The sequence below is a fragment of the Pelobates fuscus genome, chromosome 4, assembly GCF_036172605.1.
Source record: "Pelobates fuscus isolate aPelFus1 chromosome 4, aPelFus1.pri, whole genome shotgun sequence".
In the NCBI taxonomy this organism is placed as follows: Eukaryota; Metazoa; Chordata; class Amphibia; order Anura; family Pelobatidae; genus Pelobates; species Pelobates fuscus.
The window spans coordinates 300,694,067-300,709,298 of record NC_086320.1 but is presented as its reverse complement, the minus strand read 5'-3'; positions in this window follow the sequence as shown (position 1 = coordinate 300,709,298).

The window sequence follows — 15,232 nt, the reverse complement described above, 5'->3', positions numbered from 1 at the left end:
GGACCATGTGCGAAACATCTTTGAGCAAGTCCGGAAACCTTTTGTATCCAGTACTTGTCACAGTACCTTGCATTGCCGAGACTGTTGGACAGCCTGGGGAGGTCCAGGAAGGGGAGAGGGACCCTCTCCACGGACCCGCTCATGTCTCCAACGATTCCATCGCTGGTCGCTGTAACTCTGCCACTTTTTATGACGTGGCACGTACGTGCCAATGTCATGACGCCAATGACGTCATGGCCCGCCAAAACGTTAAAATCTGACTGTTTTGGGGGTGTGGCTATCAATTAAAGGTGTAACATATAAAAAGGACATTCAGGGAATGGATCAAGAATGTGTTGTATTTCTATGTCTACTTTGGTATTTTTGATCTCAGCTTCTTAGTGACTATTCTCCGCTCTGTTCTCCCTGACTCTGCTACTGTTTTTTTTGCTTCCCTGACTCTGCTTGTCCCTAACCATTCTCTATTCTTTAACGTATAACCCGGCCATTCTAAGGACCGGTAAATGTTAACTAATCTATTATCATATTAACGGCACATTGGGTCACTAGGTATCGTGACAGTACTATTTCGATGAGCAACTGACCCAAAAGGTTCTTCACTGCTATAATTGTTGCATTGATTTGTACCGCTGTTGGCACGGTTGTCGCAACTGGAATGACCACAGCTAACTATTTTAGTCCAAAAACTGGATATGGAAATCTTTCCGCTGAAACAGCACATTGACGATATTCATCAGGCGATAAAACAGCAAAGAACACTTCTCCAAGACGTGTTAACTATTGTAGAAGACACAGTTCTTAGCACAAATTTGCATTCGGAGTTAATTGCCAAGTCCACTGAGCTGCACCAAAGTCACGACTTATTTAAGCGTAAACTTCTATTTCTGCATGACCCAATATTGTTCCACACGCTTGCTTTTCTTGATGAAGTGCAAACCGGAATGATTGAATTGGCAGGGGGACGCATACCTCTGTATTTTGTATCCATGGTTATTGTTCATGCGATGCTTGCCAAGGTGGATGGAGATACAATTGAACCTACTCAATTAAATCTGGCCTATGATATGACCCGGAACGCATGGAGATTTGCTTTTTCTTGGCCATACTGTATGTAACTCCCAAAAACATTTTCCAAATGAAAACAATTTACAATATCGGTACATGGAAGGAGGATAACCCCTAATGTTTTGGCTTTCCAACGGTGGGTGACCGACTGGTATTCAATACCCATTTTGAATGACTGCGAGAAATTCAAAGACAATAATTTCCAATGCAATGGAAAACTTTTGTGTATGATTCTACCAATGCTTTGTGTGGGATCGAGTCCATTACCCTCCTTCCCGACCTCGGATTTACCAGGTACGTCCGACAAAAAATGGTAATTAACGACTGCGGACGTACCTGGTATGTCCGATCCCAAATATGCACTTACCTGATCCCCTGCCCGCGGTCGCAATGTGGGGACTTGCCTGGCATCCCAGGCAGTCGCCCTGCGTCTGTTCCGGCCTCTTCGGGCCATGTGAACGCGGGGTCCTTGCATTCACATGGCCGAAATAGCCGGCTTGTGCAGTGCCTGCAGGGGGAGTGCCTGAGCTCTCAGGCTGTCCCCCTGATGCCTGCAAAAAAGTTTTAAAAGTGGGCCCATAACTAAATATTCATTCTGGTTATATACACAGAAACATACACTCCCCCTGGGGTTAAAAATCATATGCCTCTCTGAACAATTCTGTAAAAATATAGACTCCCTCACAGACCACCCCATTCATCTTATCACAATATTAATACTTAAATACACTTAGAATTATGTTTATATATATATATATATATATATATATATATATATATATATATATATATATAAAATAATAAATAAATAAATTGAAAACAATGAGAAAAAAAAATACATTTAAAGAAAATTGTATACCGGTTTAAATTTGTTCCAACTGTATTTTGATATTAATATACATATATATTTAAATCAAAATACATTTAGAATGAAGTTATAAATACATATATGTATCTATATATTTATCTATATATAGATATATATATATAAATAAAAATAATTGTAAAAATTATTTAAAATAAAATATATATTTAAATTCTACTAATATATTATATTATTACATAATCAAGTCATTTTATTCATTACAATTTGAGGGACCTGCCTGACAACCCAGGCAGAAAGTCCAGAGAATTTGGTTCGCAAGCCCTATATTTAACCCTGTAACTTTCCAGGACACCATAAAACCTGTACATGAGGGGTACTGTTTTACTCGGGAGACTTCGCTGGACACAAATATTAGTGTTTTTCATAACAGTAAAACATATCACAACGATGATATCGCCAGGGAAAGTGCCGTTTTTTGTATTTCTCACACACAATATTTAATATGCAGTGAACGAGACCTCTTTTAAACTCACATGTACCCTGTACCTCTTTTGTCCCCACACGTATAAGAAGATCTGGTTGATACGCTTAAGAAGGCATTAAATACTATCTCGCTATATTTAAGGCCACGGGATTGGAATATACACATAGGTTCAGTTACCATTTTGGTTTTACTGCACAACCTTTTAGGGTAAGCAACGGGAAACAATATATTACGCGCTTACCACCCGTCACTATTAGTTCACTTTGAACATAAAGTCACTTTTTTTCTATGTTAATATACCTTGACTTGATAAGAGTCAGCATCTTATTAACCCTGTTACCTTTTAAGTTTTTTGTTAAATGCAGCACACCTGCTTGTATGCACCACAACAAGAAAATCCTGTAAATTAGCAAATATACCTCATGACTATAACAGTCTACCTAGCCTTATTAGTCCCTACCTACTGTTAACGGCTGATATTTCACGCCAGCAGGTTGCACTCACCGAAGTCCTAATTGATCCAGATGCAGTTTTACCAATATACCTCTGTTACTGATATAAACTATGGATCAATATTTGCCATGTTACTATCCTTTATGTCTTATCTGAATCTTGCATGTTAATGTACAAAAACATAATGTTTACCTATGTACTTTTATTACTTGTGCACCTTACAATAAAAGTTCAGAGAATAAAAAAAAATAAAAAAATTATTGGGTTTGCAATGATGATAATGGTGTTATGATTGATTGTACTAAGTGTAAAGTTCAAAGCTATTACAGGTACATCCATAGTCAAAATTGTTGGTTATGCACGCAAACACCCAACACCAGAAAATGTGATATGGGTACACACACACACACACACAAAAAAAAAATTCTCGTAAATTCTGTTGTGATTATTCATAGACTAAATTAATCATTGCTATGATAATCACAAGGGGGGTTTATGTCAGTATATTTTACTGGCAGACATTTTGTGTTAAGATAGGAATTAAAAATGTATACTGTAAGTCACAACTTAGCAAATGTGACTTCATTTTGTAACAAAAATGCAAAGACAAACACACATTTTTATTTCTCTGTAACTCTATTAATTCAAAATCTGGAATGTGTCAATGTAAACATTGACCAGAGATATGGCCCTTCTTACAAGAACTATGTCTGCAAGGGGTTTTGAAACAGCCCAAACACACACATTAAAGTGAGAAATCAGTTAATGTGCACATTACCTAGTTAATCTGCAGATTAACTGATTTGCTCAGTTAAAGTGCGGAATCAAGAGTCTTCCGCACTTTACATAGGTAATGTGCAATAGGCATGTGCATGGGGAAAATATTCGGCTCGGATCTGAATTCCGAAATTTGAGACTTCATCAATTCGGGACTTCGGCAACTTTGGAACTTCGCCACTTCAGAACTTCAGAACTTCGGCAACTTCGGAACTCCGGGATTTCGAGACTTTTGTTGCAGCCGCTTAGTAGATAACTCCCTAATTCCCACGGTATTAGGGAGTTATATACCAAAAGGCTGAAAGACCTAAATTGGTCTTTCAGCCAAATTTACTAATACTAAGTAAAAATTACTTAGTATTAGTAAATTGTGCCCCTACTCGCAATACCGCGAGTAGGGGCATGTATATTAAGAAGTGAGCAGCCTGTGGCTGCTCACTGATAAAAAATTTTGTTGCAAAAATAAAAAAGGTTCCCCCCTCCCTGAGCGGGTGGGGGCCCTAAAGTAAAAAAAGGGGGGAGGACCTATTGTCGTCCCCACCGGCCCCCACCCCTGAGCGGCGGTGGGTGGGGGCCCTAAATACAAATTGGGGGGGACCTATTTTTCTCGCCCCTGGCCCCCACCCCTGAGCGGTGGGTGGGGGCCCTAAACAAAAATAAGGGGTGAGGACCTATTGTCCTCCCCCCTGACCCCCACCCCTGAGCGGAGGGTGGGGGCCCTAAATACAAATGGGGGGACCTAATGTCCTCCCCCCTGGCCCCCACCGCTGAGCGGTGGGTGGGGGCCCTAAACAAGAATAAGGGGGGGGACCTAATGTCCTCCCCCCTGGCCCCCACCCGAGTAGTGGGTGGGGGCCCTAAATGAAAATTTAACCCCCCTCCCCCCAGGTGACTAGGGGTCCCCAAACCCCTTGTCACCCCCTCCTCCCCAAAAATAAACTCCTACCTACCCCCTCACCCTAAAAATAATGAGGGGGACCATTTAACTAAGTACCTTTAAAAACAAAAATAAACTTACCATTCGATGTTTTCTTTCTTCTAAAATCTTCTTCTTTCAGCCCCAAAAAAGGGCAACAAAAAATATCCATAATAACCGACGCAATTAAAAAAAAAAAAATCCATCTTCACCCTGCGAGGGCTCAGCGCAGACTGAGCTCTGCAGGGCAGGGGAAGGCTTATAAAGCCTTGCCCCGCCCTGCAATTAGGCTCAGGGCACTCTGATTGGTGGGTTTAAGCCATCCAATCAGAGTGCTCTGACAGGTAAATGAAGAGACTGACAGGTAAGTCTCTACATTTACCTGTCACATCACTCTGATTGGTTGGTTTGAAATCCACCAATCAGAGTGCTCTGTGTCATTTTACACAGCGTGGGAAAGTTCTTTGGAATTTTCCCACGCTGTGTAATTTGACTCATAACTCTCTGATTGGCTACTTAATCCACCAATGGATAATTGCAGGACGGGGCAAGGCTTTATAAGGAGCCCTCGCTGGGTGAAGATGGATTTTTTTTTTTTTGCGCTCGTTTTTTTAAAAAAATTTTATTGCATCTGTTATTATGGCTTTTTATTTGGCCTTTTTGGGGCTGAAAAAAGAAGATTTTAGAAGAGAGAAAACATTGAATGGTAAGTTTATTTTTATTTTTAAAGGTACTTAGCTAAATGGTCCCGCCCATTATTTTTAGGGTGAGGGGGGTAGGTAGGATTTTTTTTGGGGAGGGAGTGACTAGGGGTTTGGGGACACCTAGTCACCCGGGGGGAGGGGGGGTTAAATATGTATTTAGGGCCCGGGGGGAGGACATTAGGTCCCCCCAATTTGTGTTTAGGGCCCCCACCCACCGCTCAGGGGTGGGGGCCAGGGGGGAAGACATTAGGTCCCCCCCAATTTGTGTTTAGGGCCCCCACCCACCGCTCAGGGGTGGGGTCCAGGGGGGAGGAAATTAGGGCCCCCACCCACCGCTCAGGGGTGGGGGCCAGTGGGGAGGACAATAGGTCCCCCCCCTTTTTTACTTTAGGGCCCCCACCCACTCAGGGTGGGGGGACCCTTTATTTTTTTTTTAAACAGTGAGCAGCCACAGACTGCTCACTGTTTAATAGACATGCCCCTACTCGCGGTATGGCAAGTAGGGGCATAATTTACTAATACTAAGTAATCTTGGTCTTTCAGCCTTTTAGGAGATAGCTCCCTAATACCATGGGAATTAGGGAGTTTTCTACTTATTCATTCCTGTCATTACACTGACTGGCTTAGTAACTTACATTTTATATGAATGTGTGTTACTTGATTGTTGTAAGTGTTGCAAATGCTTACAGCTGTATCCTGTCTATGTTTGTATACTTTTTATTTGAAATTATATACAGTGTAACATTCTTTTTATTTCACTGGGTAAGTATATTCGTACTTAGGCAATACTGTGCTTCGGAACTTCGGCACTACTACACTTCGGAAATTCGGTAATTTCGGCACTTCAGCAATTCGGCAATGCAACTATTCAGACATTCGGAAGCACCCGAATGTCCGAATTACCTGAAATTCGGCCGAATTTTAATTCGTACCGAAACGAATTGCACATGTCTAATGTGCACATTAACTGCTTCCGTCTAGTTAAAGTGCAAAATGTTTGTTTCTTTCCCTCGGTAAAAGAGGAAATTATTTATTACAAAAAACAACGTACTTGCAGAACCTGTTTCACCCTTTCAGTGCAGTCTCTGCAGAGTCGTTCACTTCGCGTCTGAAGGCAGAAAGATTCTGTGTGAACCTGTCTCGATTCTTTGAGCAAGTTCCTTTTAATGCCCTCCACCATCAAATTCTCAAAGCATAGACGCATGGCTTGTTGCTTTTCAGAGCAGGGCTGGCTACTAACAATGCTGCTCCATAAGTCCAAGAAATACTTCTCTCAATGAGGAGAATGAAACCAAGGAGAGGTCTGCTCATGGACCACTGATTCCGACATTTTTCAAATATATGATGATATTGAGAACAGTGGAGAGCATCCGCTGGGATCATTTCAGGGTGTTGCTGCATAAAGTGCAGGAAGCGCTCGTTCTCTTGTGGTGGTGGGGGGGGGGGCTCCTCGTTTCTTACCAGTTCGGGATAACTGTTTAAAGAGGTATGTGACTATGTGGTCCAGACAAGAACAGAACAGCAGCCTGTGCACACCATGGTGTCCTCCAGAGCTGTGAGACCCTCAGAGAGATGGAGGACAGAATGATTTTTTTGCACTTTAACGAGTGCCTAGTAGGTAATGTGAGAAATATTTGAGAAACGAAATCATTTTCTGCACTTTAACTGATCGCCTTAGTTAATCTGCAGATTAACTAGGTAATGTGCACATTAACTGATTTCTGCACTTTAACTGTAATATATATATATATTTATATATATATATATATATATTACAGTTAAAGTGCAGAAATCAGACTAACTATAATTATGTTTAATCATATATAACTACTACCTATGTTAATAATATTGAATATTCATGGATAGAGTCCCAATGAAGAAAAGTAATTATTATTAAACTAATATTAGCTGCTGAATGTGTATAAAAGACATGTATATATCACATGCTGTCACATTACTAGTACTACATAGTTTCACACAATGAGACAGTGTAAATAAAAATAAAGCAGACACAGGATTACAAGATAATATTAAAGTAATGAATTTAACTTTTTAAATTTAATAGATTGCTACAAGGATCAATTGTAAGAGAAGGTGAAAAGGGTTTAAGATGTGTCAAAAGATACTTTATGGCCCAAAATGGACACTGCCTGTCTGCTAAAAAGGACCAAAAATCCTTTGAAGAGTGACAGATCTCTGACAAATGGATCATTAAAGAGAAGAAGACTATGACGTCAAATGCATCACAAAACCAATTAACCCCTTTTACGAAGTGGTAGTTGGACTTCCTGATGAGAGTTTCTTGTGGTGTCACAACGCCATCTATTGATTAAAGTCTAGATGATAACCTGTAGAGAAGCTACACCCACCTGGCTCTATTGTTCACTTTAAATTAGTGATGTAAAGAAAGTTAAGGGAAGCTCCTCCTTAAAAATTGAGGACAGCCAAAGATCTGGGGCAATAAGCAAGGAGAGAAGAGGTCTTTGGGTCTTTGATCATTAACCAAAAGCTGGACACATCTAACTCTCTGTATCTCTTCCAACGAATTCTGGAATTTTGAAAAACTCTAACATACTTTATCCAATTTAATCTGGAATACTCAGAACTCTTACATAACTTCCTATTTTCACAATTCTCTACTCATACTGCATACACCATTCATGGAATATATCTCAAAGCCTAAAGAATTTCTACCAAGTAAGCTGGTAAATAGGTCTTCTGCTTCCTCCTTTCTTTGGGGATTATCCCGGTACTCCATAGAGGAAGCTGATTGTTTATTGAAGAGGTGAACTACACAAAGCACCAATGAGCCTATTGCAAGATGGCTGTACGCCTGTATGGGTCGCATCTTATCCCACAACCAAGTGATATCCTGGCTAGGTTTGACCGTATCTGTGAGCAGTTTTGGGCTGGCCTGGCTCAGTGACCGATCCAAGTACATCTATCAACTTACTCCATAAAGGAGACTAAATGTAAAGGCAATGGTAAGTCTTGGAGACCTATACCGGGCAAAGCTGTCTGAGCGAAACCCAATGTTGCAGGGCTTACCTCATTGATTGACGCTCTCAGACAATGAGCTCAGCCAGCACTGCAGCAGAACTTAGCCCCATAGAGCAAATGGAAGCTGCTAAATACGAGCTCTTCTATAGGCTGTAGTGGAAGGAGGGACCAGTGCCCGACAGCATGCTATAGTCGATATGGTAAAGTGTTCCTTTAACCCCTTCCATCCATTTGGAAGAATTATTCTGTCATGAATAGCTTGCACTTAAAGAAGTATCACTCTAATTTAAATTGGGAAAAAAAAGGAATAATTAGATATATTCATTCACTCCAACCCCATAACAACTTCAGTTCATTTAAGCTGTTGAGGTGACAGACAGGAGCATTACTAGGGTCAAACAAGTATGGGACTTGAGCCAAAAAGAATTTGGGGACACCATCCTAAGGATCTTCCCTAAACACCACTCTTGTTCCTCCCCAATTCCACCACTTAACTCGCCTCATTGTACACTAATAGTTATTTACATAGACACACACAGATACACATTAACACAGATGGGCAGACACACACAGACAGATACAAAAGCACACAAAAAGGCACCAAATGTACACATAGGCATAGACTGGCACTCACAACCTCAGACAAGCACACACACAGACACATAAGATAAGAATCTTATTGTACACAGAGTTGCACTGTAATAAACGTCACAATTGCTGGTGACATTGTTATGGATAAAATGCCTATTTATTCTGTGTATCTGTGTTCACTGACTGCTAGAGTAAAAGCTTCCTCCCCCCCCACCCCCTGTGTGCTCAGTAACTATTTCCTCTGCAAAGTCTTCCCATCCTGCTACCCTCCCCCCTTCCCATCGAGCAAACCTCATGTAACAAATTCCTGTGTTAAAGGAACAGCTTCCTTTACTAACTCCTCCCCCACTTCCTTTGTGCAACTAAAAGCTCTATAGAAACATGCCACGTGTAGTAAAATGGAGCTGGAATGGGGCTGGGATACAAAGAAATGTCATGTGATGATGCTGGGGTCACGCCTTGTAGGGTGGGTTTGGACAAGACCCCTTAGACTGTTAACCAATTGATGAATGTATACTTTATGTTAACTGTGACTCTGTACATGACGTATTTCTGCTTTAACCCCTTAAGGATCAAACTTCTGTAATAAAAGGGAATCATGACATGTCACACGTCATGTGTCCTTAAGGGGTTAAAAGGGAATTGCACCCCCTGCAATAAAGGCCACTCTGGAGTTCTTCATAAACATGCGCACAATCAATTTAGAAAGGAGTAGATAGACAATTAATCAAAGTTTGCTTTGATCTAAATCAACATGTCTTTGGTGTGTCCATAAGTGGGATAGCAGAGGACAGAGTGGGACAAGTGCGTGAAATGGTATTGTGTGTATTATTAATGCTTTAAAAGGCATGTTGTGGGTTTGTGGGGATTGTGTGTGTATTGAGGGGGGGTGTTTTTAAATAAAGCTCTACACCTTACTTTTATGGTTGTAAAATCATTAAAGTTGTTCTCTCCGTGGGAGACCAATAAGATTAACCCGGTTAAACATTACTCCTACTTCAGAGGCAGAGTGCCATGACTTAGCATCGATATTCATTGTATGAAATTAACTAAATGGGCAGATCCCCTGACACTGTCTCCTGCTCTGTCAAACCCTTTGAGTGGTTTGACACAAACGGTGGACCTCCCATACGTCTGCGGCCCAGCCCTCGCTGGCCATCAGCATGTCAGCTGATATCCGGAGCCAATCAATGATGTCTACATCTGGATGAAACTGAAATAGCTAATACAGACTTCTCAAAACTAATTTGACATAAGACCAGGAAAAGCTGCAGTTGCCTTCTCGCTCAATAACCACGACAGTGTCCACTTACGTTCCCCCCTCCCCCCTGATTTCTGAAGGCTTTTTATGCAGGTTACACAGTTAAATAGGTTGAAAAGTTACTTGCATCCATCAAGTTCAGCCTTTCTCACATTCGTTTATGCAGTTAATCCAAAAGAAAGTTCAGTTCGATCTATCTTGCCTTTGCACACTATAAAAAATATACTTTTGTTTTCCCAGCAGCATGATGCTTAAAAATAAATAGAAAAGTTAGCTTAATTTTCACAGAAAATGAAAATGACACTGGGTTTTCAGAGCAACAAAAATAAAAGCTTTTATTTGTTCATTTGAATATAAAACAGGCGTTATCACAGATGTACAAAGCGTACTGGTGATTTAACATACAAGGTTGCTGTCTTTCGCACATAAAAATTTATTTGTATTTTTTTTTCTCTTTCTTGTTTTCAGCTGTGATTGGCTGAGTAAATTAAGATCTCAAAACAGTCAACACTCTCTATATGGAATAACGCTGCTAACATTCAACTGATAACAGGGACAATCTCCCCTTAGGTAAAGTGTCAAGCAGAATTAAATATAATTAAACAAGCACCATGAGGAATCTCTTGGATTGATTTGTGTATGGTGTATGTTATTTTCATGGTGTACTCTTCTCTGTGCATCCAGCTGACTACACGGTTTTCATCTGACTTCAAAAAGCACAAGGTCACAAGACAAGACATGTCACAAGATTCCATGAATGGTTTATCTACAATACGGTTTGCTATTACATAACAATCTTCCTTTATTGCTGTTTCTTAAAAACCATGCCAACACCAGAGGGCGCTGCAATGAATGATGGGCACAATATAGGAAAATTTTGGATAACAACCTTCATGGGATCAACGCCCTTTTTACTTGACATAGAGTGCTACATGTTCCTGCCTCCTTTACCAAGACAAGTATTTTCCTTTACAGCGGTTTAAAACTAAATTTTTTTCCTCCAACTAATACCTGAGGTCAGATGCTGGCATAATGGGTCCCGTATACTGTTAAAGGGTTACGCATGTGGCACCACTTTGACTTTCCATGTAGAAATTCAGCCATTTATTCATATTTGTTAATGAAACAACCCACCATTTTGTGTCGTGATGGATAAGAAGATGAAGTCTAGGTCTACAGTACTACTCCATTGCCTACCACATGGATTACCATGACACCGCGTTCAGAAGAAAAAAAAAAAAGAAGCATTTCACGCATGTCAACAGCATTCGGCATCCTCTAGAATTTTCATTTACAATTACAAAGATTTAAGAGTGGATTATATCACATACAGGGTTGTTTTTTTCTTCTTAAGTAAACTAGGTAGAATAATTCTAATCTATAAATAAAAACCGGCAGATATAATGGATATAACAGTATGATCAACCTAACCGGGTAGTGGCTTTATAACTACTTGAAATGGTAAGTACTGGGGACTGCAGTTCTCCGACGATGATCCAGACTAAGGTTTATGATCCAGACTTTAGATTTAAGTCGTAGCATCATTCTTTTAAGAAAACTATTTTTTGTCAATGAGAAACTGCTGATGGTCAATGATATTTGAGGCTAAAGTAATTTTTTTTCATTGCAATCTGTGGTTGAGAATTTAGCTCTTTAAAATGGAATTACAAAAAAAAATAACCCCCACCACCCCCCAAAAGTATTATTATTGTTTAAATTTTCTTATCAGGATTTCTGGGTAGTTGGGAAGTGGATAGCAATCTAATCCTTAAGTAGGTCTGCTCAATGTATGACCATCACTGTGGGTTGTAAATGTAGTCTATGATCCCTGATGTCAGAATTCGCTCATTTTACAGTGAAAGCAGAAAGAACGACATATTATTTGGTTACATCTCTACTTGTTATAGTGTGAATTTATAGAATCTCTCCCTTACTAAAAGCCCCCATCAGTGCATTCCTAATCCTACCATAAGCATTCTATGTAGAAGGATCTTGGCAACTTTTTTTTTTTTTTTTTAAATTGTGATGCCCACGGCATGTCTGCACAAGCCATTCTTGCCACTTTGTTATGTAATTATTGCCTACAACCTACTGTTTACATGTCATGATATCCATTTATCCCATTTAAAGGTTAGACAGCACCTCCATTCATTAAACTGGTGGACCTTAGCCCTCACTTGATATTCTGAGTCATTTCTAGATCTTACTTTGTTCTGTATACATCTTTATTAATAGTTTCCCTTTAACGCTTTCCAAATAGACAAACACCTTTTTATCTAGAGGAACGTCATACGTATTCTAGATGAGTATAGATTTCTGAAAAAACAAGTGTCAAACAGATACATTAAAGAAATGGAACTAACTTCTTCTAAATAAAAGACATGGAAACATCATTACTGACTGACAAAATAGTGGATAACAAAAGCAAGATTTAAAAATAACATATTTTGTAATTATAATTTTGCATAAAGTTTACTTATATGATACATTTAAAATAAAAGGGTCAGCTCCAGCCTGTGCTGTCCCTTTAACAATATAGTCCCTTTTGCAAATTGTCACTCTCTCATATTTGTATGTCAGGTGCACCTTAAATAAAGCAATGAAACTCCAAATATTTCACATTTTGACAAGGTACAGCAATGTGAAAATATATATTTGCAAATGTTGCAAAACACTTTTTTCTGTACAATGTCTTTATAACAAGTCAATCTTTCAGTCAAAATCAAAGCCTTATACGGTATATAATTTTTAAAAGCAGAATGGATGCAACTCATTTATTATCACAGCAGAATGGTTCATTACTATTTCCTCCACTTCCATACAGCTAAAGAGATGTAATGATTTTACTCAGCTAATGCCAAATCCCAAACTCAAGAAACTACCAGGGATTAGGGATTAAGGATATGGTTATATTGATGACTGATTTACTAATCTGATGCATAATTCCAATGGAGCATTTAACATAAACAGTACTAAAGTGTGCATAATGTTAAAGGGACACTATAGGGTCAGGATCACAAACATGTATTCCTGTGCCTATAGTGTTAAAATCACAATCTAGCCCCCTGCCTCCCCCCCTAAGTATTGTAAAATCTTACCTTTATTTCAGTCTGATGACTCTGCCCCGATCTACCTCATTGGCCAGAAGTGATGATCTCAGCCAATCACAATGTTTTACCATAGGAAAGCATTGGATTGGCTGAGATTGCCAAGGAGGTGGGGGGAGTGGGAAGGAGCCAAATGCTGCCCTGGCCAATCAGCATCTCTTTGATGAAAGTTTCTTCAAGCAGAGCATGGAGACACTAAATGTCAGTGCTGCACAGTGTTGACTGCAAAAAAGCCTGCAGGGAAATATACTCACCAGAACAAATAAAATAAGCTGTAGTTGTTCTGGTGACTATAGTGTCCTTTTAAAGAAACGGTATCTCATCCTGTCTCGAAGATACAATTTTTAATGTCTAATATAAACTCCTCAAACAAAAGAAAATGTAGAACTGTGACAGCGTAAACATGGGATGCCCAATCCAAGGTCTCCAGTTTTTCTCTAAATATCCCTTAATTGTAGTATAACAGCTGGGGAGCCAATAGCAAAGCATTACTATGTATTTTCTCCTGCCAATATTGTGTGACTGCAATGTTCTATGACAGGCATAGGCAACCTTCGGCACTGCATATGTTTTGGACTACACCTCCCATGATACTTTGCCAGCATTATGGGTGTAACATCTGGAGTGTCGAAGGTTGGCTATCCCTGTTCTATGATCATAAAACCAAGACAGAAATGTCTCCAATGTCAGAAATCTCTCTTTAGCAGGCTCTCTGCTACAATATCAAGTGCTCTATTTGTTTACATAGTTTTACTTTAATTACTCACTTAAAGGAGAGCAATCATTTATCTGAAATTGACACCATTGAATAAACCTCTGAAAATCACCTATACCTTGTGTTTCTATTTTTTTCATGACAGACTCGGTTTTCTTTTAAATTGATATTAAAGGTTTAGAATTACATCATAAGTCAATTCAGACAAGGCAAAGACAGGACAAACATTGCAAATAAGGAGAGGAAATAACAACATTGTTTTGTTTCTCTTCTTTTCTGTAAGCTTTCGCTATGCTCACTGCCAGGTGCACAGGACAGAATGTGTAACAGTGATGGACAGGGAGTTAAGATGGAGGTGTCCGGGTGTAGTATAAAGGAGTCTGGACTATTATATTTAATTTTATTTCACACACCTCACAAATGCATTTTCTTTAAACATAGGGATAAGTAAATATAATGTAAAAAATCCTGGGAGGTTAACCCCTTAAGGACACATGACATGTGTCACATGTCATGATTCCCTTTTATTCCAGAAGTTTGGTCCTTAAGGGGTTAAAGACCCCTTTAAACCTTCATGTTAAAGTAGCCAGTGGCCTGTTTTCATTTGGGCGCTATCTGAATTCCAGCTGGATCTATTATATATATTTGGCTTCCAGGGTTTTCCCAAATTCTGGTCCTCCAGATGTTTGGAAAACTCTTCCAGATGTCGCTGAACTTCAAATCCCAGAATTCTCTAGCTATCTATTTTATTCAAAGAATGATGGGAATTGTAGTTCAGCAACGTCTAGAAGGCCAGAATTTGGAGAACTCTGGAAAACATCATGCAGCCAATCAGCATTACAGCTTTGAATCCAATTGTTTGATATTCTTTCCATCTTTTTTTTTTTAATCTTTCCTGTCAAGATCTAAAATGTAGGACTTCCTGCTACAATCAAATGTATCAATAAAGTTAAAACAACGTAGGCATTGCTGTTGTATTATGTTGTACTGCACTAGTTGAGTTTTTTCTATGTATAGATATGCAATGTTTGACTTAATGCCTAGGTAGACCAGGGACAGTTAACCCAATTCTGTTATTCCAACTATTTCAGTAGTAACACAGAACATATCCTATAGAAGACATGCTAGGCAGTAGCTGAAACGGCATATAGTGCAGCAGGTAGTGTATACTAACTCAGGCCCACTTGCGGTTTCTTTAAAAAAAAAAAAAAAAAAAGTGGCTTACTATTCAATTACCCATACAACACATATGCACAGATGAACATTAGAGAAATGACAACCAGAAGGGATTTCTGGGAAATATACAGATAGTTATACCATTTCATTTTGGCAT